This window comes from Arachis hypogaea, chromosome 15, assembly GCF_003086295.3.
Source record: "Arachis hypogaea cultivar Tifrunner chromosome 15, arahy.Tifrunner.gnm2.J5K5, whole genome shotgun sequence".
NCBI lineage: Eukaryota > Viridiplantae > Streptophyta > Magnoliopsida > Fabales > Fabaceae > Arachis > Arachis hypogaea.
The window spans coordinates 150,871,746-150,885,156 of NC_092050.1; the positions used below are offsets into that span (position 1 = coordinate 150,871,746).

At 33.5% G+C, this 13,411-nt stretch overlaps 1 long non-coding RNA gene across 8 annotated transcripts; it reads left to right on the top strand.

Annotated features, from left to right (window-relative positions):
- Window positions 1-1,245: 1,245 nt before the first annotated feature.
- LOC112751326 (uncharacterized) lies at window positions 1,246-4,653 on the top strand. Of its 8 annotated transcripts, none has more exons than XR_011872544.1 (8): window positions 1,300-1,546; window positions 1,626-1,822; window positions 2,275-2,312; window positions 2,686-3,273; window positions 3,468-3,521; window positions 3,608-3,678; window positions 3,983-4,062; window positions 4,383-4,653. It is a non-coding gene; the product is annotated as an uncharacterized lncRNA (long non-coding RNA). The 8 variants fall into 8 exon arrangements; XR_011872546.1 differs by having other exon boundaries at window positions 2,815-3,273; XR_011872548.1 differs by having other exon boundaries at window positions 3,189-3,273.
- The last annotated feature ends 8,758 nt before the right edge of the window (window positions 4,654-13,411 follow it).

The window sequence follows — 13,411 nt, forward strand, 5'->3', positions numbered from 1 at the left end:
ATATGATTAATTAAAATTGTTTGATTATATTAAAATTAAAAAACTTAATATAATAGTAAAAAAATAAAAATATTATTATACTTAACTTTTAAAATACTAAAATAATTTTTTATAATTAATTTTAAGAGACTAAAATATCTTTTATGATAAATTATGTGTCATTATTATATGAAAGATACTATTTAAATTATAAAGTTGTGTGTTATTAATACATGAAAGGTTATTTTAATTATAATTTACTTATGTAATATAATTTTAATTTATAATTGGATTTGTCGAAAAAATTAAAAAAAAAAGGAGAATAAATTAAATATAATAGAATTTTATTTGTTGTGTGGATGGTGAAATGGTTATTTTAGCAGTCAAAAGAGTGACATATAATTGTGCCACATGTACAAATGAATAAAACAATATACTTTGATTCTAAATTGATTTAATATCAAATGAGTCCTAAAATTAAAAAAAAAATTGCATAAAAATCCTAATCCTTTACTTAAGAAAGTTAATATTGTAGAAGTCTCTTATATATATATATATATATATATGAACTTTAATGAATCAATGAAACAAAAAACAATGAGATTGTTGGTAACTTGTCATAAGATGTATCTTGTTTGTTTATAGCGGCAATACACATTTTTACAATTTAAATAAAAGATACCTTAAAATATTACATGTCACGTCCAAATATCCAATACTAAAAAAGAAAAAAAAATTATGTGTATGTTCACTTGGTATACAAGTATACAATATTTAAATTGAAATTGATTAAGGTTTAATTTATTGTGAAGGTATAAAGATATTGCTCCAGAATAGGACCATCCTTATTAAATTTGAGTTTTTTTATTTAAATAAAATAATAGGAGATTAAAATTATGTAAATCTCCTAAATAGAATTTTAAAACATAAATCTCCTAAATCAATAATATATAAATTATTTCAGGGTGATATGTGTTAGTTAATGCATGAAACATATTATCTTAAGATAATTTATATTTTAAATTTATTAAACAAATACACATAAATTGTCCCATCCCAATATGCTTCTCAAGATGTATATAAATCGTCCCACTCCAGCATAGATTACGTTTTTTAACCTAAAGCCACAAAAAAAAGGAGTTTAAAATACCATTTATATTACGACGATTTTAAAGAACCGCCATAATATTAAAGTATTATGACATTTTATGGTGCTGCCATAATTAATGTGCATAAAATGGCATTTTTGGTGATTCTGGCGATTTTACACCGCCATTATCGAAACCCATTATTTAAAAAAGAAGGACCAAATAAAACCTTTCCCTAACAAAGGAAAAACCTAACCCGAAAACCTATTACTGCTGAAACTAACGTGCGCTACCACCAAACCCGAAAATGAAGATATGTGCTCTGCTCCAGCGACTGCTCCGGCGACGATCTGCTCCACCGACTGCTCCGGTGACGATCTTCTCAGCGGCGTTATCCTCCGACAAGATTTTGTGCTCTCTCCAATGACGATCTCCTCTGGCAGGTTCTCCTCCGACTACAATCTCTGTGTGAGAGCAAGGTTGATCTTCTTTCTCTCTCTAAATTTTCTACTGTTGTCGAAAATACTTGAAAGTTTGAAATGGAAAATCAAGTTGCAGAAACTTCATAAATTTATGAGATCTATTGCGCAAGTGTTTCCTCCAACGATCTTCTTCGGCGGTGATCTCCTCTGGCAGCGATCTCCTCCATCAACGCTTCTCTTCCATTGATGAGATCTGTTGCGCAAGTGTTTCCTACGGCATTGAGTTGTGTTCTGCGACTTCTACATCTCCATTGAGCTTAGTTGAGCATCTAGGTTAGTATACAAATTTGTATTATCTTCTTCTGTTTACTCATGATTTATAAATATGCCATGTTCTATATTAACAATGACTACGCCTTTTTTTTTTAATTCTAGGTTTTCGATTTTCTTCCTTGTCAAAAGAAATTGTCGGTCAGGCATTCACTAAATTTTCTTCTAATTTTGTTTGTATGTATGTTAGATGATTATGGATTATGATGATATCATGTTTGAGCTCCCTCCTCTGTTCTATTCTTCTTCCCTCTTTTTATTGAAAGAAAACAACAAACAAAGGAATTTTTCGTTTCAATTGATTTTATTTTTCATTTTCTTGAATTCTTGATAGACCTACATAACTTGATTGAATTTCAATTTTGTTTTGGTTTCGATTGAATTTCAGTGTTGTTGTTGTTATTGTCTTTGAACAACTTTAATTAATTTCTGCTGTCAATTTTCGTAAATGACAGCATCGTTATGGACTTCTCACTACGAGATGCTACAAATGGTACTTATCCAAGTCTGTTTCTCATACTTGTCTTCCTTTTGTCATTCTAAAAAATTTGGTTCTTAATTATTCTGTTGTTAAACATGCTTAGCTAGATTCTTTGACTTTTGTGCTATTTTTGAGTGTTGATTATTGCCTAGCAAAGCTAGTTGACTTTATGTTGCTATGCTATGTGGAACTCGTGTGCTTACATTGGTTGTATATTCTATTTAGAAATGAAACAAAATTGGTGATTATGTATGTGGTCACACATTAAATATGGTTAAAGAATCAGCAAATATATCTCTTAGTCTCTGCCTTATTACCAATAGGGTTTATATTCTAATCAGTTATCACTACTATATATTTTGATTTGCATATTTGTTATTTGCAGATAAGATTTGAGATAGAAGCTCTTAGCCTCCTATGAACAGGCTACAATAAAATGAGAGAGTACTATATGTTAATAGAAAATGCAAAGAAGTATCATAAATTTATAACTCCCTTTTCCTTTGAGTTGCAGCTTTATACTAGCGGAATCTTTGGCCATTAAAAGCTAATGTCTGGAATTCGAATCCAGAAAAAAATAGTAATATGCTAAAAGATGCAAAATTTCACAAGGAAAGGCATTAATGCATCTCTCTGATTCATTGTTTCTCTTTAACTTTTCTTTCTTACAAAAAATTATAGTATAATTAGTGGATATGATTTGCTTAATTATAGTATAACTAACTAACAACTCAAATGGCAATTTATCTTGTAAATTTATATATTTGTTAGTTTTAATAATGCTTATTTTTTACTTTTGTAATTGATTAAATGTACAACTACTTCTGTTAATAAATTATTTTATTTCATTCTATGTGATTTTTCCCCATATCTCCCAAAATATGCTAGTGTTGCGAGAATAATTGAGCATTATAGAAAATGAAGATGTTCATACAATGCATGATGCTGTGTATAAGAAGTACACAATGTTCAAGTAAGTGCCAAAGTATCTTAATTAAAAGTGTTTATTATGACTAATTTCTTTCTTTTCGTGAGATACTTGTTTGTTGAAATTCTGAAATTTGTTCCTTGAGGACTAATATGAATGAAGAGAAAAAGAAGAAAAAAGTATAATGATTAATTAATTAATTGATGGATCTTCTTGTTTTTTGGTAATGATGTGTGAAGTTTAAGTTTGCTGATTTCTCCAGCCAGTCTCCCATGCAGCCATGTCTTCTGCAAGTAAGTATTCTTCTTCTTCTTATCGTTATACAAAATTTGAAATGAAGCATTCTTATGTGTTTGTAATTCAATTTTGGTGGTTTCAGCTTTTGTATCGTCAAATCTATGAAGTCATCTTCTGATTGTCCTGTTTGTAAACTACCCTTTTTCCCTCAAGGTACCCCTCCACCTCTTACCCTCTTTATCTGTTTTAAAGGTTCTTTTAGTAATTTTGGCTGTTTTAAATTTGTAATATATCTCTTTGTTATTTAGCTCCATATTTATCTAGAAGTTAATTAGTTTAGTTAGTGGCAAGAATAAAATATTGAGATCTCTCTCTAGCTCTCTGCACATAGCAGAATCTTAAAGCTTCTTCTCTGTTCTTTCTATTCTCTCCTCACACATTAGCTCTATTTTAATTAGTAATTTATGTATTTGGTATTTAGTGATTTTGTGTCTTGCATGTCATTTTTTAATAACAGAAATTGCTAGTTGTAATAGATGAGCTTGAAGCCTTGTGACTTGAATTTAAACTCCTTGGAAACAAATTGAACAATTGGAGGTAAATTCTAAATGTAATAACTGTAACATTATTCTACTATCTTGCTCCTTGGGGTCGTTGCTTTTTTGCTATGCTCTCTCTTATTTGTGGTTTTGCTAGGAAGAACCTTGAAGACATGCTTACAATTTTATGGTTCTAGTGCAACTTTTTATTAGGACTCTTCTAATTTTTAATTCTATCCTTTTAAAAAACTTTAATTTCAGAATCTTAGATGCTTCTTTGCTTCATCAAGGGTCTAGTACCCTTCTGAAAAAATTAACTATGGTATAATTTTTATTAACTTATTTTTTCATGCTCTTTAATTTTTAATGTTGTTTCAGGTCACTTATTAGTCTATTAGAAGAAGTAAATTATGGGAAGTTGAAACATGAAGAAAATCTAGCTTTCCAGATAAATGTACACAATGCTTTGGTGATGCATGTAAGACTAATAATTATCCTAAAAAGGATAAAACTCTTGTTTTCTTGTAATACTCTTCACACATTTGTCCTTTTTGATTTGTTAGTTTATAATGTGCTTATTGGAGCCATTCGCCATAAAGCCATTAATGTACATTTGGATTTTGGATCATAAATTTGATGTGTTTATAAATTTTATCTCTTTTAATTTCTATATTTCGATATAGATATTGTGAATATTTTTAGTATTTATTTGAAAAATTGATCTAAAAAGGACGGTTTGTAACTGCTATTTTAAAACAATATGAAATGATATTTTAACGAGGTAAAAACAGTGGTTTCAAATGCCGTTTTATCCAATAAAAATGCTAATGTCAGGGTAAAAATTGTGGTTCAAAAATGCCATTTTAACCAATCAAAAACGCCGTTTTAACCCGGTAAAAGCGGCAGTTTCAAACACCGTTTTAACCAACCAAAATGCCACTCTGCCAGGGTAAAAATTACGGTTCATAAATGCTATTTTAACCAATCAAAAATTACGGTTTGAACCGCCATTTTAACCAAACAAAAATGCCATTTTAAAAAACCGCCGTAATAACCAGAATGGCACCCATAATTACATCGCTTTCTAAAACCGTTATTTTTGGTAATAATGGCGGTTCAAACTGCCGTAAATACAAAAAAAATCGTCGTTTTTACCAGATTTTTTTGTAGTGAATCACAACCCTAGCACGATTTACGTGCAATGGGATATGGGTTGCACGTGAATCGTACTAGGGTGTTGGGGATATGGCTTTGCATGTAAATCGTGATAGGATGCTGGGGTTTGGGTAATTACACAAAAATCATGTTAGGGTTGTGAGCTTTAGGTTAAAAAGCATAATCCATGCTGGGGTGGGATGATTTATATACATCTTGAGAAGCATATTGGGGTGAGACGATTTATACATATTTGTCCAATGAATTTTAAGCATAAATCGTCCTGGATTAATATGTTTTATGCATTAACTAACACATATCACCTTTGGATGATTTATATATTATATAGTTTAGGAAATTCACGTTTCGAAATTTTATTTAAGGGATTCACGTCATTTTAATCTTCTATTATTTTATTTAAAAAAACCTTAAAATTGGACTAGAATGATTTATTGATAAAAAAATTGGTGAATCAAAGATATGACTAATTTGGTAATCTAATACATTATATTAAGCAAGTCGATCATCAGTTCGATTTTGATAATTATCGGTGACACATTGGTGGCAGTAAAAGTTTCTCAATTAAATTAAAGTTGATCAGAGACGGCGTAGTTTGTGGAGTTGGTCATTCTTAGAAGGTGTTGTGTAGAAAAAGGTATTAATTAAAGAAGTAATATGTTTTCAACTGTTTATTATTACAAGCATGTATTATTGTGTTTCAACTTTGAACTTTATTGAATTAGAGCTTATAATAAGTAAGAAGGCCTACTTGTTATTATATATGTTTATTGGCAAGTGTACCGGGTCGTACCAAGTAATACCTTACGTGAGTAAGGGTCGATCCCACGAGGATTGATGGATTAAGCAACAATAGTGTTTGATAGAATTATTTAGACAAACAAAAAATAGTGTTTGGAAGTTCAAAAGCATAAAAAATTAAAGAAGAATTTGAAGACAGGCAGGTGAATAGGTGAGGAATAAAATATGAAGAAACAGTTAAGGTTTCAGAGTTATCTATTTTTCGGATTGACTTTTCTTATTATTTTATTTTAATCATGTAAGATCTAATTTATGGCAACTATATGTGACTAGACCCTAATTCCTTAGACCTTTCTAGTCTCCTCTAAAATTCATCAACAGCCAATTTCTTGGTCAATTAATTTCAATTAGGGGGTGAAGTTCAATTCTAGTTATATGCCACAGAAATCCTAATTACCCAAACATAAAAGGATTATATGTCACGTATCCTATTAAATCCAGATAAATTAGAAATTTAGGAGAATATGTTTTCAAGCTGTTGTTCAAGTAAAAAGCTTTTCCAAGTTATACAAGAACGCATTTAGAAAGAGGGTCATACTTTCGTTCCACCCAAATTCATAAAATAAAGAACGAAAACAATTCTTAAATATAAACCAAAACATGAATTAAAATAGAAAAATAATAGTATCAATCCATACAATAGACAGAGCTCCTAACCTTAACAGTGGAGGTTTAGTTGCTCATGGTTCAGAGAAAATACGGATTGTAAATTGGGATGGAATGGGATCCTCCCCATGACCTCTCCAAAGGAAGGAAAATTTCTCCCTTTTATAACTAATCCTAATAAATTTAAAATCTAATTTTTTTAAAATTAAAATAATATCTTTTCCTAGAATTCAAATTTGAATTTAAATTCGAATTAATTTAAATAATCAAGTCTTCAATGGATGGATGGGAACCACTTGTTTCGTCTATTCTGCAGCTTCTAATATGTGTTTTCTGGGCTGAAAACTGGGTTAAAACAGCCCAGAAATCGCTCCCAGCATTTTTCTGCGTTTTCTGCACGTGGCGCATGTCACGCGTACGCGTCAGTCACGTGTACGCGTCGATGGTCTTTTTCGCGAGTCACGTGGACGCGTCGGTCACGCAGACGCGTCGCTTTGCAAATCTTCAAATCACGCGTACGCGTTAGTCACGCGTACGCGTCGCTCCTCGCTGCCATCTCCTTTGATTCTTGTGCTGCAGAAACTCCATCAAATCCAGCCGAATGCTACCTAAAATAAACAGTATTGCACAAAACTTAAAATAGCATCCATAGTGGCTAAAATATAATTAATTCTTAATTAAACTCAACAAATTACATACAAATTCACTAGGAAAAGATAGGAAAGATGCTCACGCATCACAACACCAAACTTAAACTGTTGCTTGTCCTCAAGCAACCAAAACTAATATAAGCTTAGGATGTGAATTTGTATGAGAATGAGAGATTGATTAAGCTTATGTCTCTTCTTATAGTGGGGTTTACAACTGCAATCCTGAATAGTTTTGGTATCTCACTTTACCCTTTGAAGTTCATAATGATTGGCATCCATAGAAACACAGAATTCAGATAGTGTTATTGATTCTCCTAGTTCAGTATGTTGATTCTTGAATACAGCTACTTTATGAGTCTTGGCCGTGACCCTAAGCATTTTGTTTTCCAGTATTACCACCGGATACATAAATGTCACAGACACATAACTGGGTGAACCTTTTCAGATTGTGACTCAGCTTTGCTAGAGTCCCCAGTTAGAGGTGCCCAGAGTTCTTAAGCACACTCTTTTTGCTTTGGATCACGACTTTAACTGCTCAGTCTCAAGCTTTTCACTTGACACCGTCACGCCACAAGCACATGGTTAGGGACAGCTTGATTTAGTCGCTTAGGCCAGAATTTTATTCCTTTGGGCCCTCCTATCCATTAATGCTCAAAAGCCTTGGATCCTTTTTACCCTTTGCCTTTTAGTTTAAAGGGTTATTGGCTTTTTCTGCTTGTTCTTTTTTTTTCGCCATTTTTTTCACAAGCTTTGTGTTTTTTAATGCTTTTTCTTGCTTCAAGAATCAATTTTATGATTTTTCAGATTATCAATAATATTTCTCTTTTTTTTTCAGCATTCTTTCAAGAGTCAACAATTTTAACATTCATAAACTTCACTATAAAAAATATGCACTGTTCAAGCATTCATTCAGAATCATAGAAAATACCACCACATCTAAGTAAGTGAGACTACTCTAAAAATTAAATTCAAATTCTCATGCACTACATCTGTTCTTCTTTCTTTTTGATTTCAAGTTTAATGGGCAATACATGAGACATCTTTCAGAATTAAAGTACTTAACAGAAAAATTAAACTAGAACCTATGAATCCACTAATAAAGGATCATGCAATAAACAAAACAAAGTAGCAGTAAACCAGAACATAATATAATAAAAGCGGGAAGGAATAAAAAAAATGAAAGGAACTCAACCATCTTAGTTATCCGAGCGGTCGTTTTATTCTTCAGGTTGTGCTCCTTTGTAAAGATGATTCACCTCCCTTAGTGCCATAAAATTAAACAGAAAACCTATAAGCGAAGCGTCAACACCAAACTTAAAGGTTTGCTTATCCTCAAGCAAAGAAGCACTGAAAATAAAAAGAAACAAATATTATACTGAAATAAGAAAAAAAGGATAAAAGAACAAGAGAGATTTAGGATTTGGGAGAGAGAATAAAAAATTAAAAACTGGCAGCGAATTTGTGGAGGTGTGCGGCGTGGGTGACGCGTACGCATACGGCACACGTACGCGTGGGTCGCGAGATTTTCTTAATGACGCGGAAGCGTCAGGCACGCGTTCGCGTGCCCTGGGTTTTGTGCGATTCGCGCGAAGCCAGCCGCGCGCATGCACAACTCTTTGTTCGCGTGGTTTGGGAAAAAATTCATACGACGCGTGCGCGTCATACACGCGCACGTGTGGATGGCCATATGTGCAATTGACGCGTACGCGTCAGGAACGCGTCCGCGGCACCAATTTTGTGCTTCTAGCACACTTCCTGCCCCAAGCTAGCACAACTCTCTGCCCAAACACTCCTTTATGTCGATTTTGCAGGTGATGCGTACGCGTCATTGACGCGCTCACGTGGATGGCAAAAATCAGAAACGACGCGCACGTGTGGAGTGCGCGTCCGCATGGGGTTGCTTGTGCTAAAGGCTTGGTTTTAGCACCATTCCCGTGCAACTCTCTGTTCAACTTTTATTTTTCATGCACACATGACTGACGCGTACGCGTCAGTGACGCTTGCGCGTCGTGTGCCATTTTTTTTAAATATTCGGTTCCTGTTCTAAGATAGCTGCATGATCAGAAAAATAGTGAAAACTCAAGAAAAATCAACTAAGTAAGAAAACTACTACTAGGAAAAATAACTAAGAATGAAAAGGAATGATCATACCACGGTGGGTTGTCTCCCACCAAGCACTTTTAGTTAAAGTCCTTAAGTTGGACATGTTGTGAGCTTCTTGTCATGGTGGCTTGTGCTTGTACTGATCCAGGAATCTCCACCAATGTTTGTAATTCCAATGGCTACCGGGATCCCAAACTAGGCGCATAACGCCTTTGAGCAAGTTGAAGCAAGTGACAAGGCTCCAAGAGTATTGATTGTGGGAATGAATTCCAGGGTCCCAAACCTTGCTTTTACACCCGTCTCCTTGTGGATCACCATTGTTCCCACCGGGTGGCAAGTGTTTTGAATTCTCACAGAGACATCCAAACAACCTTCTAAACCCATTTAATTGAGCTCTACACTAATCCTTGCACTTCAATTTGGAGCATGCAACCATCTTGAACCTTGCTTGACAACTCTTACTACTAACCATCTTCCTCTTACTCTTAATGCCACAAAGAGCTCTAAGTTGACCATCCGTCTCCAGTAGCCCATATTCAATTGGGAACGTAAAGGTTAAGGATAGGAATTTTACTCACTTGAATGTTATATTGGATGGTGATGGCTTTGGGAGAGGTCTTGCAAGCTCCACTCCCTTGTGTTCTTCTTTGAATTCTTCCACTTCTTTGCAAGTTTCCTCAATTTCAACCTCTTCCTCTTGGTATCTATCTTCTAATTCAATCTCTTCTTCATTGCTTACCAAGGGCATGGGAGGTTGTGCATCTTCCTCCTTTGTGGGTGCATCTTCCTCCTTTGTTTTTGCATCTTCCTCTTCTTCCATGTGTGAGGATGGAAAGTTATCTAGTTCACTGGAGTATGAACTCTTTTGATTGATTTCCTCACTTTCTTCTATAGGATCTTGTATTATATCTCTTGGGAAGGAATTTGCTTGCTCCTCTTCCTGTGATTTGATAATCGACTGCACATATTTTTTTATATTTTTGACACTTGTTTTTATATCATTATGCATTCTTTCATGAGAAGCTCAAGATCTGATGGTATTTGAAATGAATAAGGAGATGCTGATTCTTGATAAGTGTAAAAAGAGGATGGTTCTTGGTATGAATAGGGAGATAGTGGCTCTTGATATGGGTAGAAAGATGATGGTTCTTGATATGGATAGAGAGGTGGTGGTTCTTGGTGTGGATATGAAGTTGGTGGTTCTTGATATGAATATGGAGATGGTGGTTCTTGATAGTTGGAACATGGAGCATTGAAGTTTCTTTGGTTTTGGCTTTGCCAACCAAAATTCGGGTAGTTCCCCATTCATAATGATATGAATCACTACTCGAGTGTGAATAGTAACCCATATGATCTCTCTCCATTATTTTTCTTTAGCACAAAACACCAAAAAAAATTAAACGCATCATGTGGTAAACATGAAAGCAAAGAAAAAAGAACAGAATTCTAAAAATTAAAATAAGAAGAATTAAAATAAAACTAACTAGGAAACACCAAACTTAATTTCAGAAATTAAAAAAAATGTTAGTACCATTTATTTATTTAAAAATTTAAATATTTTTTTGTATTTATTAAATAATAAAAGAAAAAAATGAAAGAAAACAAAACAGGGGAGGGGGTTGCTACGAAAAAATAGAAAACAAGGGAAATTTTAAAATTTATTAAATTTTTTTTGAAAAAATAATAAAATAATATTTACTAAAAATTAAAATTAAAACGCCTAATCTAAATAATCAAACAACTAATAGTTGTTAATCACAGTCAATCTCCGGCAACGGCGCCAAAAACTTGGTGAGGATGTTGTAACCCACTAACTTACCGGCAAGTGCACCGGGTCGTACCAAGTAATACCTTACGTGAGTAAGGGTCGATCCCACGAGGATTGATGGATTAAGCAACAATAGTGTTTGATAGAATTATTTAGACAAACAAAAAATAGTGTTTGGAAGTTCAAAAGCATAAAAAATTAAAGAAGAGTTTGAAGACAGGCAGGTGAATAGGTGAGGAATAAAATATGAAGAAACAGTTAATGTTTCAGAGTTATCTATTTTCCGGATTGACTTTTCTTATTATTTTATTTTAATCATGTAAGATCTAATTTATGGCAACTATATGTGACTAGACCTTAATTCCTTAGACCTTTCTAGTCTCCTCTAAAATTCATCAACAGCCAATTCCTTGGTCAATTAATTCCAATTAGGGGGTGAAGTTCAATTCTAGTTATATGCCACAGAAATCCTAATTACCCAAACATAAAAGGATTATATGTCACGTATCCTATTAAATCCAGATAAATTAGAAATTTAGGAGAATATGTTTTCAAGCTGTTGTTCAAGTAAAGAGTTTTTCCAAGTTATACAAGAACGCATTTAGAAAGAGGGTCATACTTCCGTTCCACCCAAATTCATAAAATAAAGAACGAAAACAATTCTTAAATATAAATCAAAACATGAATTAAAATAGAAAAATAATAGTATCAATCCATACAATAGACAGAGCTCCTAACCTTAACAGTGGAGGTTTAGTTGCTCATGGTTCAGAGAAAATACGGATTGTAAATTGGGATGGAATGGGATCCTCCCCAGGACCTCTCCAAAGGAAGGAAAATTTCTCCCTTTTATAACTAATCCTAATAAATTTAAAATCTAATTTTTTTTAAAATTAAAATAATATCTTTTCCTAGAATTCAAATTTGAATTTAAATTCGAATTAATTTAAATAATCAAATTTTCAATGGATGGATGGGGACCACTTGTTTCGTCTATTTTGCAGCTTCTAATATGTGTTTTCTGGTCTGAAAACTGGGTTAAAACAACCCTGAAATCGCTCCCAGCATTTTTCTGTATTTTCTGCATGTGGCGCATGTCACGCGTACGCGTCGATGGTCTTTTTTTGCGAGTCACGTGGACGTGTCACTTTGCAAATCTTCAAATCACGCGTACGCGTCAGTCACGCGTACGCGTCGCTCCTCGCTGCCATCTCCTTTGATTCTTGTGCTGCAAAAACTCCATCAAATCCAGCCGAATGCTACCTAAAATAAACAGTATTGCACAAAACTTAAAATAGCATCCATAGTGGTTAAAATATAATTAATTCTTAATTAAACTCAACAAATTACATGCAAATTCACTAGGAAAAGATAGGAAAGATGCTCACGCATCACCAGGCATTCAAGACGGAAGTCCGACGTCTGGCCAGCAAAGCCCTAGGAGAGCACAATCAGGGACGATGGATGACCCTGAATTAAAGCCAGGCGTCTTCAAAGGCACCCGTCCTCATTAAGCCACATTGATTAGTGTTCATATGATTTCTTTCTTTTTCACGCACGTATGCTTCTTCATATTACTTGCACTTATTCCTAAAACTTTGTTAAACTATAAGTTTGGTGTAAGTCCTTAAGTTTGTGTTGGTAACACCATGAGTTTTTGGATAATAGAGAGCAAGGATAAAGAGAACAGTGGATATTGGGTAAGATGAATTCCCTCTAGCGGTTAGTTATTTCTTTTTCACTTTGTTTCGTTTTCCTTTCGTTTTTTGTTTTTCTTTATTTTCTTTCTTTTTTGCATGCATTACATCTTTCTATTTCTATTTTTTTTACTCTTTCTTATTCTTCATTTAAATGCTAAAAATTATTTGTTCCTTCAGTGATCAAATTGAATGGAGTGGTGGTGCTTAAGAATATGGGATTACATTTGAGGAATTTAAGATATTTGAATCTTAAGGAAACAAGAATAATCTTCAAAAACAAAGCTTTGAAGATGCATTATGAGAATTCAACCATCAATTCCTTGGAACTGTGAATGAAAAAAAGAAGAAGAAGAGAGAAAAAGAAGAAGTCTAGAAAGATCAAAGAAATCAAAAGTTATAAGGCTCTGAGTAGCAATGATTAGGGCTCAATAATGTGCCTGTGATGTTTGTGTTTTAAGAAAAGACTTAGGCGAATAAATTCGAGGGATGCCTTATCATCCGATAAGTTGGGCCAACTGGACTGGGATTATCGATTGAAAGCCCGCTTAAAGAGTCGCCTTAAGACAAAACATTAAGAAGCCCAAAGAGGCTCTGAGCATCAATGTT